The 18,313-nt window shown below is 33.7% G+C and overlaps 1 protein-coding gene across 5 annotated transcripts in view; it reads right to left on the bottom strand.

Moving 5' to 3' along the window:
- Nucleotides 1-18,313, bottom strand: part of SLC25A21 (solute carrier family 25 member 21) — a gene marked incomplete at its 5' end in the record, with an annotated part of 517,166 nt that overhangs the window by 246,638 nt on the left and 252,215 nt on the right. The window lies entirely within an intron of this gene.

The raw sequence follows: 18,313 nt of genomic DNA, 5'->3' as shown, positions 1-18,313 counted from the left end.
AACAGTCAGAGTAGACAGACCTCAGTAAAAACATATAGCAATCAGTACAGACTCCAGAATGGCCATACATTTGTAGCAGGTCCATACTAACTCTAGAATAAAGGCTACTCTAGACCCATTCTAAAATACTTAAAAATAAGAAAGAATTCAAGATGATCCATAAATACCTTAACTCCTGTAAAGCAAAATAAAAATTTTTTTAAAGGAAGACAGTGAAATTTATGTACTCAACAATATTTACAATTTATGTTGTTCAGCATCGAACTAAAAACTACAAAGATGCTGAAAAATATAACCATACTCAGGAAAATAAATAAGTCTATAAATAGAACTATAAATGGCAGAGATTACAAAATTATCAACCATTAGTTATAATAAATATGATCAAAGTTTTAAGGGGAAACTATAAATCACATATTTAAGAAGCTGAAAAAAATCCCAAGCAGAATAAAGAACAAGAAAAGCACTTCAAAGCACTACAAAGAAAATCATGCTTAAATTGTTGTAAAGCAGTCATAAAGAGAAAATATTAAATGAGGCTACCAATAAATAAAAACTAGTATGTACAGAACAAAAATTAAAATGACAGAAGATTTCTTATTAAAAAAATTAAGCTAAAAACAACAAACATCTTTCAAATAAGGATTTCTAGCCTAGATTTCTAAGCTCAGAGAAAATTATCTTTAAAAAAAATATTTTTTCTGACAAAATCTGAGAGCATTCATTGCCAGAACCCCATACACTATAAGAATTGTAGTGCACTATAAGAATTTTCTTCCTATACTCGGAAAAACAATAATACCAGATGAAAATTTGGATCTACACAGAAAATGAAGAACATTAGAAATGATAAATGTAAATAAATGTGGAAGAAACTTTCTTATTTTTAAATGTATTTAAACTACAATAGACAGAAGAAAAAATAACAATGTGTTATGGGTTTATAACATAAGTGCAAATAAGGTTCATGACAGCAATAGCACAAAGGATGAAATGTGAAAGATGGAAATAATCTGGTGATATGGGATGTGGTATAATGTAAATTAAGAAATACCACATTAAGGTAAAAATACATACTGCAGACCCTAAAGCAAGCACTTGAAAAACAAAGCAAAAACAAGTAATGGGGTAATAATGTTAAAATGCAATAGTAAAAATTATTCAGTACAAAAGAATGCAGAAGTAGAGGGAAAAGGAAACAAAGGTGGGACAAAAAGAAGAACAACAAAAAAAGACAATCTGCAACATAGTAGTCTTTGACTTAATAATATCAATAATTACATTAAGGGGCTAGGGTATGCTCAGTGGTAGAGCACTTGCCTATCACGGGCGAGGCCCTGGGTTGGATCCTCAGCACCACATAAAAATAAGTAAATAAAATAAAGGCATTGTGTCCATCTACACCTAAAAAATAAGTATTTTTTAAAATAATTACATCAAAAGTAAAAGTTTAAATATTAAAATAACATGGAAGATTGTTTAATTAAACTAATATGAAAGCTCCAACTATATGCCATCTAGAAGAAGCCTATTTTAATTATGAAAACACAGATAGGCCAAAGGACAAAACAATATATTGCACAAACATGAGTTAATATTAAAAAAATGTGGGCTTCAGAATAAAGAATGTTATAAAAAGAGACACTTTGTAATGAAAAATAGACAATTCATCGCAAAACACAACCACCCAAATGTGTGTTCCTCTAACAAAAAAAGCTACAAAATGTGAAGCAATAAGTGACAGACCAAAAGCAGTAATAGACAAATCCACCAAATAGTTTTTAATTGATAACAGGAATCAGTGAGTATATGAAAGACTTAAACATCATCAACCAACTGGACAATATTGGCATCTGTAAAACCTTCCACTCAACAATTGCAGAATATGTACTCTTTTCATGTATACATGAAACATTTACTAAAATCAACCAGATGCTGGGCCCTAAAACTGGTCTTAATAAATTTTATTGAAGTCAGAATACATTATCTGGCCATAGTAGAATTAAACTAAAAATCAATAATTGACCAATATCTGGAGAAATCTCTGAATATTTGGAAATTTAAGAACACAGTTCAAAACAACTCATGACACAAAGAAGGAATCATAACACAAATTGGAAAATAGTTTTAGTTGAATGATAATGAAAACACAAGATAACATAATTTGACCTTGGGAAGTACAAAAATTTCTTAAAAAAACAAGAAAATATTAAGTATAAAAGAAAAATATATGATACTTTTAAGCAAAGACATTTGAGGAAGAGCAGATGAAGAAAATCCTAGGAAGGGAAAGAAAGAAAGGAATCAGAGAGGTGGGTGAGACATTCAGAGGTAACTTCTCAGAAGGGATCTAAAGATAAAGGTAGAGTGACATCAACTTTAAGATGCCAAATAATAAATCCAAGAGTTCAGATAAAAAAGAAAGCTGAAAGGCAACAATGTTTATAAAAATTCACTAAAATTATTATATGAAAAGCATTTGGATGAAGACTCAGTGAATTTAGAGATTACTGTTTAGACCTTTGGCTCCTATAATAGTTTGGGTATTTTAAAAAATTTTTTTTATTTAAACATGGACACAATATCTTTAATTTTTTGTTTATTTATTTTTATGTGGTGCTGAGGATCGAACCCAGTGCCTCACATGTGAGAGGCAAGCGCTGTGTCATTGAGCCACAACCCCAGCCCATAGTTTTGGTATTTAATTACATTAGCATTTGCAGACTAAATATTTTGGAATACCTTTCTTAATGGTTATATGCTGTCACCCTACTAAAAGAACTAATTGTAAAAGCTATCTGCCATGTTTCCAACTAAAGCTAAAGAGGGCTTTTGAATAGTAATCCTATATCACTTAAAGTTATAATAATCATACCCTTATAGAATAAGAGTCACTTTTTATTTTGGCAAATTAAAGGTATTTACAAGGTTGTATTGATATTTCTCATAATAAAAAAGTTAAATTACTGAATTCATTCAATAATATTTTAGTCATCTAGATAAATTTGAAAACTGTCAAAAAATCTTTAGCATTTTCAACCAAAAGATAGCCCAAACCTACTATTGATTATTCTCTCTTCTAAGTGCTACTTCTGTGATATTCTAAACATTGAAAGGTGAAGAAACTCAAGGGTTTCTCTCTTATTTTTTCTCCTGGGAAACACTAAATATATTGACATGTCTACATGAGGGCTAAAGCATTTCCATTGGACTTTGCGGCCAATATCATGCATTTGAAAATTCTGCTTGTGCACCAATTTTATTCAATAAAGTTTCTGATAATCTCTTTAGCCAAATGACTAGGAAATCAACAACTCTACTAATAAGGAAAGGAAGCCCAGTATATGGTTGATGTGGGAAAATTTCAGCTTTTAAAGGAAACTCATTACATCCACAATGTTCTCCAAGCAATTTAATAGCATTCAGGACTGACTTAAACCAGAGATGTACATGTCCCCTAATATTTAAATAATGCAATATCTGCTCCATGGTATCTGAAATTACAAGCTCCAACTGCTAGTAGCTTCAGCAACAGAGTATTACCAACTGCTGGGGGTGGGGAATCACCCAATTCCTTTCATTGTGTATAAATAATTTTCATCAGGAATTTGTGGTGCCTAGTATATAACCAAAACAATGGAAGCTAGGGACTTAAAAATGTGATTTCTTAATGACACCTTAGAAGACTAGAAGAATTCATGCTGACTTCTTAAAGCATCTAAGCTTTCCAGGAGGGTTTTCTTACCCCCAATATTGTCTGGCCCATTGAGTTGACACTGTCATGGGACATAACTTTCTTATGTTCATGCATGAATACTCAACCAGTGTAACTCCACATCATGTACAACCACAAGAATGGGATTCTAATTAGAAGTTATACTCCATGTATGTATAATATGTCAAAATACACTCTACTGTCATGTATTTTTAAAAAGAACAAATAAAAATTTTTTTTTTTAGAAAAACAACTCAAAATAATTCACTTATCCTGGTAATGGTCACAGCACAAGAATTTATAATTATCACATGTGAAAAATAAATAGGTACTCCAAAGAGGACTAATTTACTTAAGGAATGATGCCAGAAACATTAAATGTGATAGTTTTGCTTTTAATAAAATGTGGTTAATTTGATTACTATTGATTTTGGGTTTTGCCAGATTTCAATCAAATTTTATGGCAGGATTAGGCTTACAAGTAGACTGTCTTTGTTTTTTGTTTTAAATAATCAAAGCCCTTTTCCAAACTTTACTATGGTTAACTAACAGGAGGTTAATGTTGTGCATTATAGATCTATGGTTATCCTCAGATGTATTTATCCACAATGCATGCACATTTAGGTCTGGGTTAGAATAAATAGGTATGTGTATTGTAGACCCTCATTAATTCATAACAGCTTAAATTGTGATTTTTATTTGGCATCCTACTGTGGAACCCAGTAGAGAATGCTGAATTGCTCAGCTAAGCATTTTCAAATCCGTGACTCTCCATCTGGTTATTCAATCAGAATAAAATCCCTGCAAAGAAAATCCTCTTCCTAAAATGTACTCCATTCTCCTGGCTAAAAATCATTCTAGAAAATGTGAACAGTTTGCCTAGTTGTTTAAGGAGTTTATTTGTAGGAAAAACTAACACTATAAATATCAATAGCACTTAAAGGGAGCTGAGGAAAGAATTCCCTCATTCTGTATAATGGCAGAATTGTTAGAAATAACTACACATTGAAAAAGGAAATATTACATTTATTACTTTGCAGCATTTTTTGAAAACTTTATGTCACCATAAAACAATTATAGATGACTCCACTAATAAGGAATAGTTACATTAATTCAAATTTTATAGAAAACTTAAAGTACAAGCAATTTAGTAACCGACACCATGAAGGTCCTCCATAAGAAATAAATTTTAAAAAATAAACTCTAAACAAGAATGCACATATTGAGGCTCCAGGAAGAGCAAGACTACTCTACCTCACAAGATACTGGGAGATAGTGCACTGTAATAAGTATTTGTTGAACGAATACTGGAGTATTCTACTCACAGGTCTTGAGACTCTTGTTCTTAACAAAAAGATTAAAACATGGATTCTGATTAAAAGTAGTTTTTAACAGAGTTTTTTTAATAGACATCCTCTAGTAGGATTAATAATGTTTTTAATGTGTTTTTCATTGCCTTAGTTCATTGGCTACCCTTGACTTGGAGAAGAATGGGAAAAGTAAACATTGCAATTATTTTTTTCTTCTTAAAAGGTGTCTGTTTCCAATTAGAGGATATTAGACAAAAAAAGATTTTTGTGTGTGATATGAATGGAAAAGTGGAATAGGAATCACATGAGGCAGAAGTATCAGTCTTGAATATAATGTTAAAAAGAATAAATATCATGTAAATATTCCCAAGAGTTGGAAAACATCTTATGCTTTTAAATAAAAAGTGGTCCTATAATTTTTTCCCATTAGGATACAAAAGGATATTTAAGGGGAAAAGATGAATGGCATATTAACTAAAAAAATTAATGGCAAGAGGTTGTAATAGATTTTATAATGTAGCTGGCCACCATCAAGTCTTTCTTTCTTTGTATATGCAACCAGTCTTCCACTGAGACCTGGAATCTACTCTTCCACCCTTTGAATCTGGTAGGTTGACAATTATTTTGATCAGTAAACTTGGGTACCATATGACTTTTAGGACTAGGTTATTAGAAAACTTGTAGCTTCTACCTGGTCTCTTGGAACATTTACTTCTGGGGGAAGCCAACCATCACATAAGAAGTTCAACTACTCTTTAGTTCCAAGATGGCCACTTGACAAAACCAACCTAAGAAAAATGTCTAGTCTTAATTGCAGGCTTACATGTGAGTTAGGGTCTTTAGATCACTCTAGCCTCAAATCTATCTAGCTCTCTATGAGGAATACCAAGTGAGAGCTGCCTTGCTGGACCAATCAACCCCACAATCAGGACACGTGTCTCTAAATTGTTAATTTAATCCACTAAATTCTAGCGTGCCAAAGAGCACCACACAAAAATAGTCATTACACATGTTTTCAAAATAATAATTAACATATATATATATATATATATATATATATATATATATATTAAAAAATAATGTGGTTTTTTTAGTTGTAGGTGGACACAATACCTTTATTTTATTTTTATGTAGTGCTGAGGATCTAACCCAGGGCCTCATGCATACGAGGCAAGTGCTCTATCACTGAGCTACAACCCTGGCCCCTAATTAACATTATTTAATTGATAGACATTTTTAAGCCAGTAAGATTTTAGAATAATATAGGTAGATGCTTAATTAATTTTAAGTGTTTCACAAAATCTAAAATCAATAAAGTGGGAGTATTAAACTCTCTAGTTTCACTCATCCAATCACTGACCAATTTCTTCAGTCGACCTTCTCAATACTTCTTGATTTTATCCACTTCTCTTCATTCACATGGCTACTAACTTATATCAAATTTAAACTTCCTGCTTAGACTACAGAAGTAGTATTCCTTTTTTTAGACCATCTAAATCCCACTTCAAGTCCCCATTCTATCATATAAATAATCCAACTCTATATCCATTCCTTACATCACTATCATAACCTTTTCATAGCAAATTCAAGCATCTCACCCATATATGTGAAAAATCCTTCAATAGTTCTCAATAACTATTACAATGAAGTTCAAATTCCTCATTATAGCCCTTGAGGGCCTTATGTCCTGGCATCTACCTACCTCTCAACTCTCATACCTCACATGTCCATCTGACCACAGCAAACTTCTTTTTTTTTAATTGATTTTATTTTTTAAATACATGACAGAGGAATGCATTACAATTCTTATTACACATATAGAACACAATTTTTCATATTTCTGTTTGTATATAAAGTATTTTTACACCAATTCATGTCTTCATACTTGTACTATAGATAATGATGTCATCACATTCCACCATCATTGCTAACCTCCTGCCCCCTCCCTTCTCCTCCAACCCCTCTGCTATATCTAGAGTTTCTCTATTCCTCCCATGCTCCCCCTCCCTACCTCACTATGAGTCAGTCACCTTATATCAGAAAAAACATTCAGAATTTGTTTTGGGGGGAATTGGCTAACTTCACTTAGCATTATCTTCTCCATCTCCATCCATCTACCTGCAAGTGCCATGATTTTATTCTCTTTTATTGCTGAGTAATATTCTGCTGTGTATATATGCCACATTTTTTAATCCATTCATCTACTGAAGGACATCTAGGTTGGTTACACAGTTTAGCTATTGTGAATTGTGCTGCTATAAACATTGATGTGGCTGCATCCCTGTAATATGCTGTTTTCAAGTCATTTGGGTATAGACCAAAGAGAGGGATAGCTGGGTCAAACGGTGGTTCCATTCCCAGCTTTCCAAGGAATCTCCATACTGCTTTCTATACTGGCTGCACCAATGACCACACCAAACTTCTAACTGCCTGAATAAGTTATGTACTTCAGTATCACTTACCCAAACATTCTTCACAACACCCATCCCTCTACTTCTTCATCTAATTTCTACTAATTCTTCAAAATTCAATTAAAAAATACCTCTTCTAGGAAGGCCTCTCTAAACTGGCCATCTATTTTAACAACTCTCTTCTGGGCCTGCATGAATTAATGTGCTTTCCTACTTGTGAGTTCAGTGTACTTGAGTTACTTTTCTTCCTCTCTCTGTTAAAGGAAAGGAGACTGGGATCATGTCTGGTGTATACTAGACTCTCTATAAATATCCCTTGAATGAATAAATAAATTGTTAAACACCATTATATTTGCATTTGTGCAATGAAAAGTCATAAATAAATATCACTCCCAACAGTGAGGAGGAAATTGTTTCTCTAAGGAGGGTCATGCAATTCATATTAGAGGTGAATGAGAAGCTTCTCAGAGGCTATCACACCAATCTGAGCCTTGGCAAGGGTAAGAACAGCTGGCCAGGCTGAGTTAAGATCAGATGTGTGGGGCTGAGGATATAGCTCATTTGGTAGAGTGTTTTCCTTACATGCACAAGGCCCTGAGTTCAATCCTTAGCACCACACACACACACACACACACACACAAATCAGATATGTCCTAACAGAAGTCTCAACAAAGGTGTAGAGTGAGAGAACAATGAATTGAATTCAGGATGCATAAATAGATCAGTGTTACTATTGCTTGTGATTGTAAGGAGGAGAGCAAAACATGACAGCAACATGATGGGCAGAGGCCAGAAGATGAAAGGCTTTGCATGTCTGAGAAGGACATGATACTTTATTGTGTACCCAATAGGAATTTATTAAAAAAAGATTTTAAGCAGACAAGAAATATTTGGGTTACATGTTAGAAAGCTTAAGTGCAAAGAAGTGATTAAAGGAGAGACAGAAAACAGTTAAGATTCCAATTTGATAATCTAGGAAAAATCAAAAGACACAGAATTGACAGTATTTAGCAATTTACTGATATAATGGAGGGTCAACTAGGACACCTCTCAGATTTTGTTCTAGGTACTTATGTAGATTATGATGCCATATTAAAATACAATCCAATTAATTTTTGATAATTTCTGAGCATTTAATAATGTATTTTGAGCTAGGAACATTTGTAATACAAGGGGCCTGATGTTTTCAAAGAGATGATTCTGACCCTGTATCATGAAATAGAATTCTTTCAGATTATTCCATGGATTCACTGTGTAGTCCCAAAGGGTAATTTAAACTTTCTGCACCTCAGTCCTGCAATTCTTCTGTATACACAAGAAAAAAATATGCCTCCCAGATAATTTAATAAAGCAATTCAAAAGTAAATTTGTCTGCATAGTAATTTCTGTTTCCTAAAAGCAAGATGAAATCCGATCTCAATTTCCTCCTCTATTAAAAGAAAAAAAAAATTTAAAAGAGAGAAGGCTTAAATGATTTCAAATGGCCCTTTTAGCTCCAAAGATCAATGGTTCTATAAGTCAGAGCACTTGGTTGGAGCCACATTCTACCCAGGTCAGTGGCTCCTCAAGAAGAACCAAGGGATTTATGGTGGAGGTAAGTTGTCCTATTTAAGTACTTCCTGCTGAGTGAAGTAGTACTTCCTTTTATTTGTCTTAATGGTCTTCTGTTCCTTATCATGTTACTTTTTAATTAGGTGTTTTCATTTGCTTAACAAATATGTATTGAGAGCCTAGTATGTACCTGGACCTTAGGTGTGGTGAAACAAAATTAAACGAGACATGCTCTCTTTTGTTGCAATTTTAAACTGTAAACCATATTCAAGCCAAAATACATCATCTTATAAAGTAATATTTATCATGTACATGATCCTACTCTAGGAACCATGCCAGGCTACCCCATTAAACTTGATGGACCTGAGAATAGTAAAACTATACACTGTATAATGTATTTATAGTATATAGTAAGGCAACAAGGTCCCCCGAGAAGGGAAGGCAGGAAAACTGAAAAATCATCATGTGTTCACTTGAACTCACAGACCATTTGCAAACTCCATATTTTCTGACTCCATTTCTTTAACTATAAAATGAAGATAATAAGGCCTACTTCTAATATGCCTCACAGGATATTATAAGGATTAAATAAGTAAATCCACATTAATTACTTTGAGCCTTTATAAAAAGCACTAAATAAATATTAGTTATTGTTGTTTGGTAGTATTACATAAAATCACATTAAAGTCAAAAGCCTACTGCATTTATTCTAATGGAAGTTTAAATCCCAAGATGAAAGCAGTGTAAGTTGAATAATATCAGGACACACCCCTAATCAGTTCTAGTTAAAAACTAAATTAAAACTGGAAATAGTTGCATCACTTCAAGATGGCTGCTCACATAGGACAGAACTTATAAAATGTATGTTTTGTGACAATAAAGTTGGATTAAGAACAAGGGAGAAGGCCAGCAGAAGCCCCATCCAGATTGACCAGTTTGAGTTTTAAAATGAATCTTCACCTGGCTGCAGTTTTCAGAGGGAGACTCCTAGTTAGGGGGGCTCATGCCTCCCCTGAAACTTATGCTATCCACACACACCCCACCCAGTGCCAGAACAGAGACATTTCCACCACCATGATGTGATTTATGCCAGACTCTACAGAACTGTTTGTTAACTTTGGGAGGTCAATTGGATTGAAAAAAAATCATTTGTCTGTAATCAAAAACTTCACTACTTTGTGTTCAAAATGTTCTATTATAAAAGGTCCAGACCCTTGAAGAAGAAAATTTCTCATGAAACTTTTGTTGCTAAGATACTCAAAGTTAAAGCAGACACTTAACACCAAAGAGAGGATCTAAACTAACACCCTCACCAGCCTCAAAAGAACTCTCTGTAATCTGAGAAAGAGGAATCAGGAAACTTCATCTCCTGGGCAAGTCTCAGATGGAAAGCTTCCTGAGGAGGGAACCAAGTATTTCTCCTGCTTCTAGACTGTAGATAAGAAGATAAAAGAGAGCAGAGTGACTCCACTTTCTCTTTACAGCTTATAATTCTTCTTTTAGTTCCCAAAGAGGGAATGAATAGTAAAGATAGATAAGGAGATTTTAGGCTCCCAAGAACTCATCACCATAAGCTTCTCTTCCATTTAAGCATGGGTCAAAGTTGAATGCAAATCTTCAGGAAGAGTTTCTTACTACAAACTAGCTTTCAGCTACAGTAGATTCAGGAAAAAAGATGAGTTAGAAAAATATCAAATTTTAACTAGATTTTTTAGTTTCAAGAAATTATAATATTAGAAATCTGTTAGGCTTTGACAGCATCTGACTCTCAAGCAAAACAGATGACTTTTACTATGAATTGTCATCCAGGGGACCTCACATATTTGTTTTTGAAAGATCAATGAATCTCTTTAGAAAGGTGAATCTCTATAATTAAAATAGTGAAGCACAAGCAAATTCTAGTAAGCTACACAACTTTCTCAGCAATTCATTCCAAGATTTTAAATTATTTAGAATCGAACACTTCCTTACATCTCATCTGTATCTATTTTGGCTTGAAATATTAAAAAAAATAAAAGCATGCCATCTCTTGAGAAATAACTCTTCAATTTTATTAAAACTATAAATCATTAGCCACCAACCACTGGATGAAATTAATAACCCAATTCCTTATGTCATTTCCACTTCATTTCCAATTCTCCAGTACTTATGGGGTGAAAAGAAGGTGGCAGAACTTTTAGTTTATAAATTTTAGTTTATAAAATATAGTTGCTAAAATGCTCACTCTTTTTCTCTAATTAGATTTACATGCACACATGCACTCACATATACACAGCAGAGTATAGGAGTTAAGATTTTTGAACCTTCTTGTATGCTCATGTCTGTTATTCCCAAAACATTGCTCAAGAAATATTAACATTTATTAAGGATCTACTATGTTTTCCAGGCACTATTTCCATCTTAGGTGCCTTGCCTTTTCATTTTCATGAGTTTGATTTCACAAGATCCTCAAAGAACCTTTCACTATTACCCTTACTATGATAGAGAGAGAGGAGAGAAGAGAAAGAGAGAGAGAGAGAGAGAGAGAGAGAGAGAGAGAGAGAGAGAGAGAGAAAGAGAGAGAGAGAGAAAGAAAGGAAGGGAGGGAGGGGAGAGGTGGGAAGGAAAGGATGGGGAAAGAAAAGAAGGAAGGGTAGGATGGCCAAAAAAGTAAAAAGAAAAACAATCTGATGGTTAAAAACTTGCAGTTCCTCATCTTTCAGCTGAGGCTATCACTAGGCAACTGAAACTTTCAGTAATCCTATTAGCATATTAATGGAGAAGATAATTCTAGTGGTCTCTTCATCCAGCCTAAATTTCATATTCTGTCACTGCTACCTCCAAACAACTAGTTAAGATCTCAAGTTTTACACTGGTATAGATTTTCTGACTGCTCATACAACATCTAGATTGTTGCCCTGCCAAAGCTTCCTTAATGTTCCACAAGAATCTCCTAACAGGATAATTTTGAGTCAGAGGTGAATTTCTTTATAACTCACCTCTTTCATTTTAAATTGTCCTAGCACTGAGCAAATTGTGGCCAGGCAAAGGACTGACTCAGATGCTCTACTACTCAAGAGCTCAACTATGCATCTAGTTTTAAAGGATTCTCTTAACTATTCTATGTGAAAGCTGACTCTACACACTGGGATTCTCTTTTTAGCTTAGTACTAGGAACTCAATTATTTTTTAGAAGCAAGCAGGTTCACATAAAAATCACCTAAAGTCTATATCCATCATAATTATTTTTATTGGCATAGATCCACATTATTTTATTCTTGTCATTGTTTAACATCTGACCAATCAGATTGTTTAATTCCAAGTTTTTCTCACTGTCATCTCCTTGAATAAATCAGACTATAGCATATTTGAAATAGAACAAAACACCTTTTTCTTTCAAATTTGGCAAAAAGAATGTGGAAGGCAGGATAGGTACCTTTCAAGTATAATCATGATGAATGCTGTTTATATCTAATTTTGAGATTCCACCTCTCCCCCATGTATGTGTCACAAATGTCTCTCACTCATCTTCTCCATTTTCAGTTACCAAGTTTCTATAAAATATGATTAAAAGTTTTTTTAAACTACAAGTAGATATGAATCCTCTATTAAAATGGGCCACCTTGTGGGTTTTAAGTTTAAAGAGTAAAATTCTACATGGTTCAAATGTCAAGGAAGAAATAATTTGTTTCTAAATGATGGAATATTTTCTCCAGGCTAAGTTATCCCACATTTCCTTTGGCTACTAGTACTGGGTCTTTATCGGTACTATCAGTTTTGCAAACCTCAGGCCAACAATCACAGAAGTTGAGAGAGCCCCATCAGGGGAAATCCATCCTAGTCAAGCTAAAGAAACTCACATCTGCATTTCTTCCAAGCTGAATCACAAACAGTCCACACCCATCATGATCCCTCTTCAAATAATTTCTTCATTTACCTGTGTGGCACTTCCTGAAAGTAAGGAATGGGCTTGACTGGATGAGCTATTATCTCATTAGGACTTGTGAGGGAACCAAACAGACTGGAATGCTTTTCACAAGCCCCCTCTCCTCCCCTCTCTATTTCCTGTACTATGGCAACCATTTGTACTATTTGCCTTTTCTCAGTTTCTGTGTTGCCCAAGACAGACAGATAAGTCCCTTAAATGATTACTACCACTCTGCATTAGCTTTCAAAGCTACTAACAACTTTTCCATGTTTGGCAACTGATAAGTGATAGAAATGTTGACAATGTAAAGCGAGAACTAAATCACAGACCAGAACTGCTTCAAACAAATGAAAATCACCAAAAGGTTCTCTGGGAACGCTTTTCTTAGGATTTCATCCATAGTTTGATCAAAGAATGTGTGACACGTAAAATAAGATCATTTTCATTGTTGTTTAATCACAGGAATACACAAAATAGAAATAAGGCACACATATTGGGCTTTCTGTTTCAATATGTTGGTTTTTAAATGAATTTTATTCTTTCCACTTTCTCCATTTAGATGATCCAGAAGAAAATCATACAATTTCTAAATTTGAACTTCATTTAGAATTTCAATAAATAAACAGGGGTGCTCAATGAATAATGCTTTCCCTTCAACCTGCCCCATGTATTCATGTCACTAGAGACTCATTTTAATAGTGTACCTGGAGGTACAAGAACACAGCCAGAACTTCTTTCTATGGTACCAAAACAGATTGATATGACATTTCAGCTCAGAAAACTAAAGGAAGAATAAGGCTGGAGAGTTTGATAAACATTTGCTTCATTTCAGGGTACTTCTAAGTTTCTTTGGTTGGTTAATTGAAAGCCCTGTCACTAAGCAAAACCCTGCAGTTACAGTGCAGCAACTGCTGTGTCTAACTAGGTCAGAGTGATCCAGAAGGCTTAATGTCTCAGCATTACACACTGACTTGGGCTCCTAGAAATAACACAGCCAATGAGGAGCCCCAGCAGTGCAGTTCTTGCTGGGGTTGATTATTAGTGGATGAATGTTCCCTGACAGATCTTTTCCTTCCAAAGGGCACGGACTGAATTAGAAATGTCTACATGGATAAAGCAAAGCAAAAAACAAAACTGCTTAGACTTAATCATATTCAAAAATCAATAACTGGAACAGACTTATTGGGGCAGCATTGTAGAGAGTGACATTGGTTTCCATTGTTGCCTACTGTCAACAAGTGTGTGCTATGCACCACATTTCAAAGGGCAGCATTCACTGTTCTGACTCTCTTTCAAAACCTACTGTGTGCTTGCCTTGCTTAAGATGAAGAAGATAAGTGGTGAGAAGTAGGAAACAATAAAGTGAATCCTCAACATAAATTTTGATTGTGTAGGAAAAAAAAAAAAGAAGACAGTATAAAGTAACAAGGCAGAGTGGAGGTAGAGTGTTGTAGATAGAACAGTCTATATGCAAAGGGAAAAAGCCTTGCCCATGTACGGAATTAGAAGAGGACTCTAGGCAGAGGACACAGTAAATGTAAAGGCTATGAGGCAAGAGAAAATGAAGACTGCTCAAAAATTCATGGCAGAGAGGAAAGGTTTTCTTGTTGCCATTTTTGTTGTTGCTTTAATGTTTGAGTTTCTATTAGCTGAGAAATAAAGGAACAAAGGTATATAAAGAACAAGTGTAGGTTAACTAAATGTAATTCTAAAGTCAATCTATTATTTCGATATTTGTAGAGAGAGGAACACTTTATTATTCTTTTTTATGGGGACTCAATATAATATTTGGCACATCTTCCTCTGGGTGCTCAGGAAAATGCTGCAATGAAGCCTGAAAGGTCTGCATTTTTACTCAATTATTTTCTCCATACACCCTCTGGCAGCATGTGGTGAAGCCATATACAGACACCTAGTGTTGAATCCTTTCTCACTTCACCTTTCTCACATAAGCCTCCCCATAACAGCACCCTGAGTTTGATTTAAGTGGACCCACATATGGGAACAGATCTAGCCCCTAAGAACAGAGCAAGTTATGCCCAGGCTTTAACCAAGATCCCACAGGAATCCATTGATTGTTGGCAGTTGATTTGCTGCAGGATGATACAGATCCTGTCTGGGTGTCAGACAAAGCATTGCTTGAGATGTTTGAACTCTAGGTAGCTTTAAACAGGAGATCCTCTATTACTCTTTGTAAGTCTGCATCCTATTGAGTTTAGCCAATTAAATTGGCTTTCTTCTGCTTAATTTTGATTTTTCAATACATCATAACAAACAATAACCAATTCAATCAGATCATGCACATTGATTAATTTGATCATCAAGGTTACATCAGGTTATTGTATTCACCTAATCACCAAACAGGATCAAGCACACAGAATTTTAGTTTGTCACATAAGATTCCAAACAGAAACCTTATGAAAAACAGTTAATTTAAGGTGTATGTATATATAGAGATGTGATGAGTAAAACATAAATTTATTTTAAAAACTCTTCAGAAATCTATTTTTCATATTGCATCATTGAAAGAGATCACCTGTAATATATTCAGGTTTAACTCCCTTGATCTCACTCTTATTTACTCTCAGCTTCCATTTTTAAAAAGTGTTATGTCAACTGAATTTTTGTGAACTGAATTGTATTTTCAATACAATAAAATAATGTATTGGTTAAATTACAAATGTATTGATTAAATTACAAATCTGTTTATAAAAGCCCCTTCAAATATGTCAATGGTATAGATTTGGAATTTCACATAATAGCTTTGTTTCAAAGGGAATTTTTGTTGCAAATTCTGCGTTTCCCAGCTAATTTGTAACAATTTTTTGGAAGCCTAAATTTGTGGTCGGACTCATTCATGGAAAAACAAAAAAAGTCACATTTTGGTTTTTTTCATTTTAAAAAAGTCAGGGGGTGGGGTGCTGGGGCTGTAGCTCAGTGGTAAAGCTCTTGCTTTGCATATGTGAGGCACTGGGTTCCATCCTCAGCATCACATAAAAATAAATATACTGTGTGTTTATCTACAACTAAATAAACATTTTTAAAAAGTGGGGGAAATGGCAGGTTTTCCCCCCTAATTAATAAGTTGGAACCAGAAGGGTAAAATATAAATATGAGTTCCCTATCATGCATATTTCCTTTTGTGAAGGGTTTGACAACAATATGATTGAATATATTCACACGCAATACTTGGTAACATGGTGTTTTTGTTAAATGGCCCTATCAAATAAACATGATTTATGTCCTTCTTTCTTTTACCCATAATCTTCCTGTTGTCCACCTACATCTTTCTAACATACCATGTCCAGGCTACCTGCAGCTTCGTCAAATCTCCCAGAACCCAGTCTTTCTCCTTTCTCTACCTTCACAACAATCTGCCTCTCCTTGACCTTCACAAAGAACCCTTTTAATTTTTAATGTCTTTCATACCAGAAAGATCAATGGCTTCTTTAAGAGGGAAATTATTTGATAGTTATATACATATGTAAGTAAATTGCACACATATAGTTCTATTTATGCTTTGCAAGCTCATAAAAAGGAAATAAAATGGATTCTGAAGACGCATGAAATTTTAAAAAAAATTAGCACCATTAACAGCAAAATAAGAAATGAATGAATAGAAAATATGCACAATTTTATTAACTGAAAATGTGAACTGTAAGAGATTAAGTTCTAATTGTTTTACCTAACTATTTTATATTCAGGGTTCTCCGACTTTCTAAAGTGACCTTCATTACCATTAGCCATCACACAGTTACCAAAGTAGACTTTAAAGTGATCTTCATTACCATTAGCCATTCACACAGTTACCAAAGGAGACTTTAAAACTAAATGAAGCTAAGTACAAACCTAATTTCTCATGTAGTTTATAGAACAGAAATATAGTAAGAAATTTAAAATATATATAAATGTAGATTCTAAAATACTTATTCAAATGTATCATAATTATACTTTAATTCATTCAACTTCTAAAACTATTATCAGCAGTTGTTTTGAAATAATACATTAAAACATCACTTTTCCACACAACTAAGCTAGTTCAGAATTGAAAAAGAACAAAAATATGTTTGAAACCACTGAAAGTTTTTCATTATTTTCTTCCAAATTAAAAGAAATGAACAAATTCTTAGTAAAATTTTCTCTGAGATTAAAAAGAGAAGCTCACTATTCTGAGTGTAGGTTGGGATTTTTTTTTTAAATGCTTGAGTTAGAAAACCAAAACTCCTATAAATAGGAGTTTAGGGTGGAAATGACAGCATTTTAACTCTAAAGGCATGAGTGGTGTCCTTTTACAGATGCCTAAATCAAACACAGAAAAAAGTGATATGTTGCCAGGATGTTCTGTGTACTTTCCTTTAATTGCCATATATAGTTAATAGCCTGACCATTTTTTTTAAAGAAAATAAATTGCAAAGTTTCAAGCAATTCGATTACACAATATCTTACCATGCAACATATCAAAAACAACGAATTTAATCATTCTGTGGTCTGGGTTGAATTCAACACTGAAATCTTTTTATTGAACTTTACAACAACAAAGAATTTCAAACTTACAGATGACCATCTTTGAAGTTCGATAGAACCCTGGCCATACTATGATTGTCTGATACTGGAAAAGGACAAAGTACAGAATACAGTATTCCAACCAGGATTTGGGCTGATCTGAGAAACTCGGGAGAAGTACTATGAAAGAATTACAGATATTGAATGACTGGATAGGTCATTTGATCTTGCTTCTGAGACTAAACTTAAAAACCTCTGTTTCAGATTAAACAGAACTTCATTGGTTTCCTTTTCTTTTTCTTAAGCACAAGAATATTCCTACAGAATAAAAGAAAGAATTGGAATGGAAGTTATAAAATTATGCAATATGTATCTTATCTACATAGGTCCAGAAAGTTCCTGATATTTGAGTAATCCAAGCTTTACTCAAAACACTGACACTAAATTTTATCAAATCAAACTCTGGGAACACAGAGAGGTCTTTCCTATAATGTGTTATTACTGAGAACAGCGATCTATCCCATAGTATATCATAAAACCAAAGAAAAAAATCATTTAACATTTTTAGAAATCCAGGTCCCATTAGCCTAAACACACAGTTTAAGCAGTTGACATTTTACGGCTTTCATCATTTTCATATATGCTGCACAAAATTGTACAGAGATTATTTTTACTGTACATTTGACATTAAAAATATAGAAATGACTGCATCAACAGCAGTGACTATAGCTTTGGCCTACATTATAAAGATAACTATGATAAAAATTTAAATTATATTTATGTAATTTTAATGTAAATATTGAATCACGATGGTCCCACTCTTTAAACAAATGCTTTTACTACATTAACTTGCATTTTGATTGTATTTTCTATGTAGAAGATCTCTTGTATATATTAAATTATGGCATGGGATACT

Source organism: Spermophilus citellus, assembly GCF_964194105.1.
Source record: "Spermophilus citellus genome assembly, chromosome: 4".
In the NCBI taxonomy this organism is placed as follows: Eukaryota; Metazoa; Chordata; class Mammalia; order Rodentia; family Sciuridae; genus Spermophilus; species Spermophilus citellus.
The sequence above is the reverse complement of the archived record's forward strand: the minus strand, read 5'-3'. Positions and strand labels throughout refer to the sequence as shown.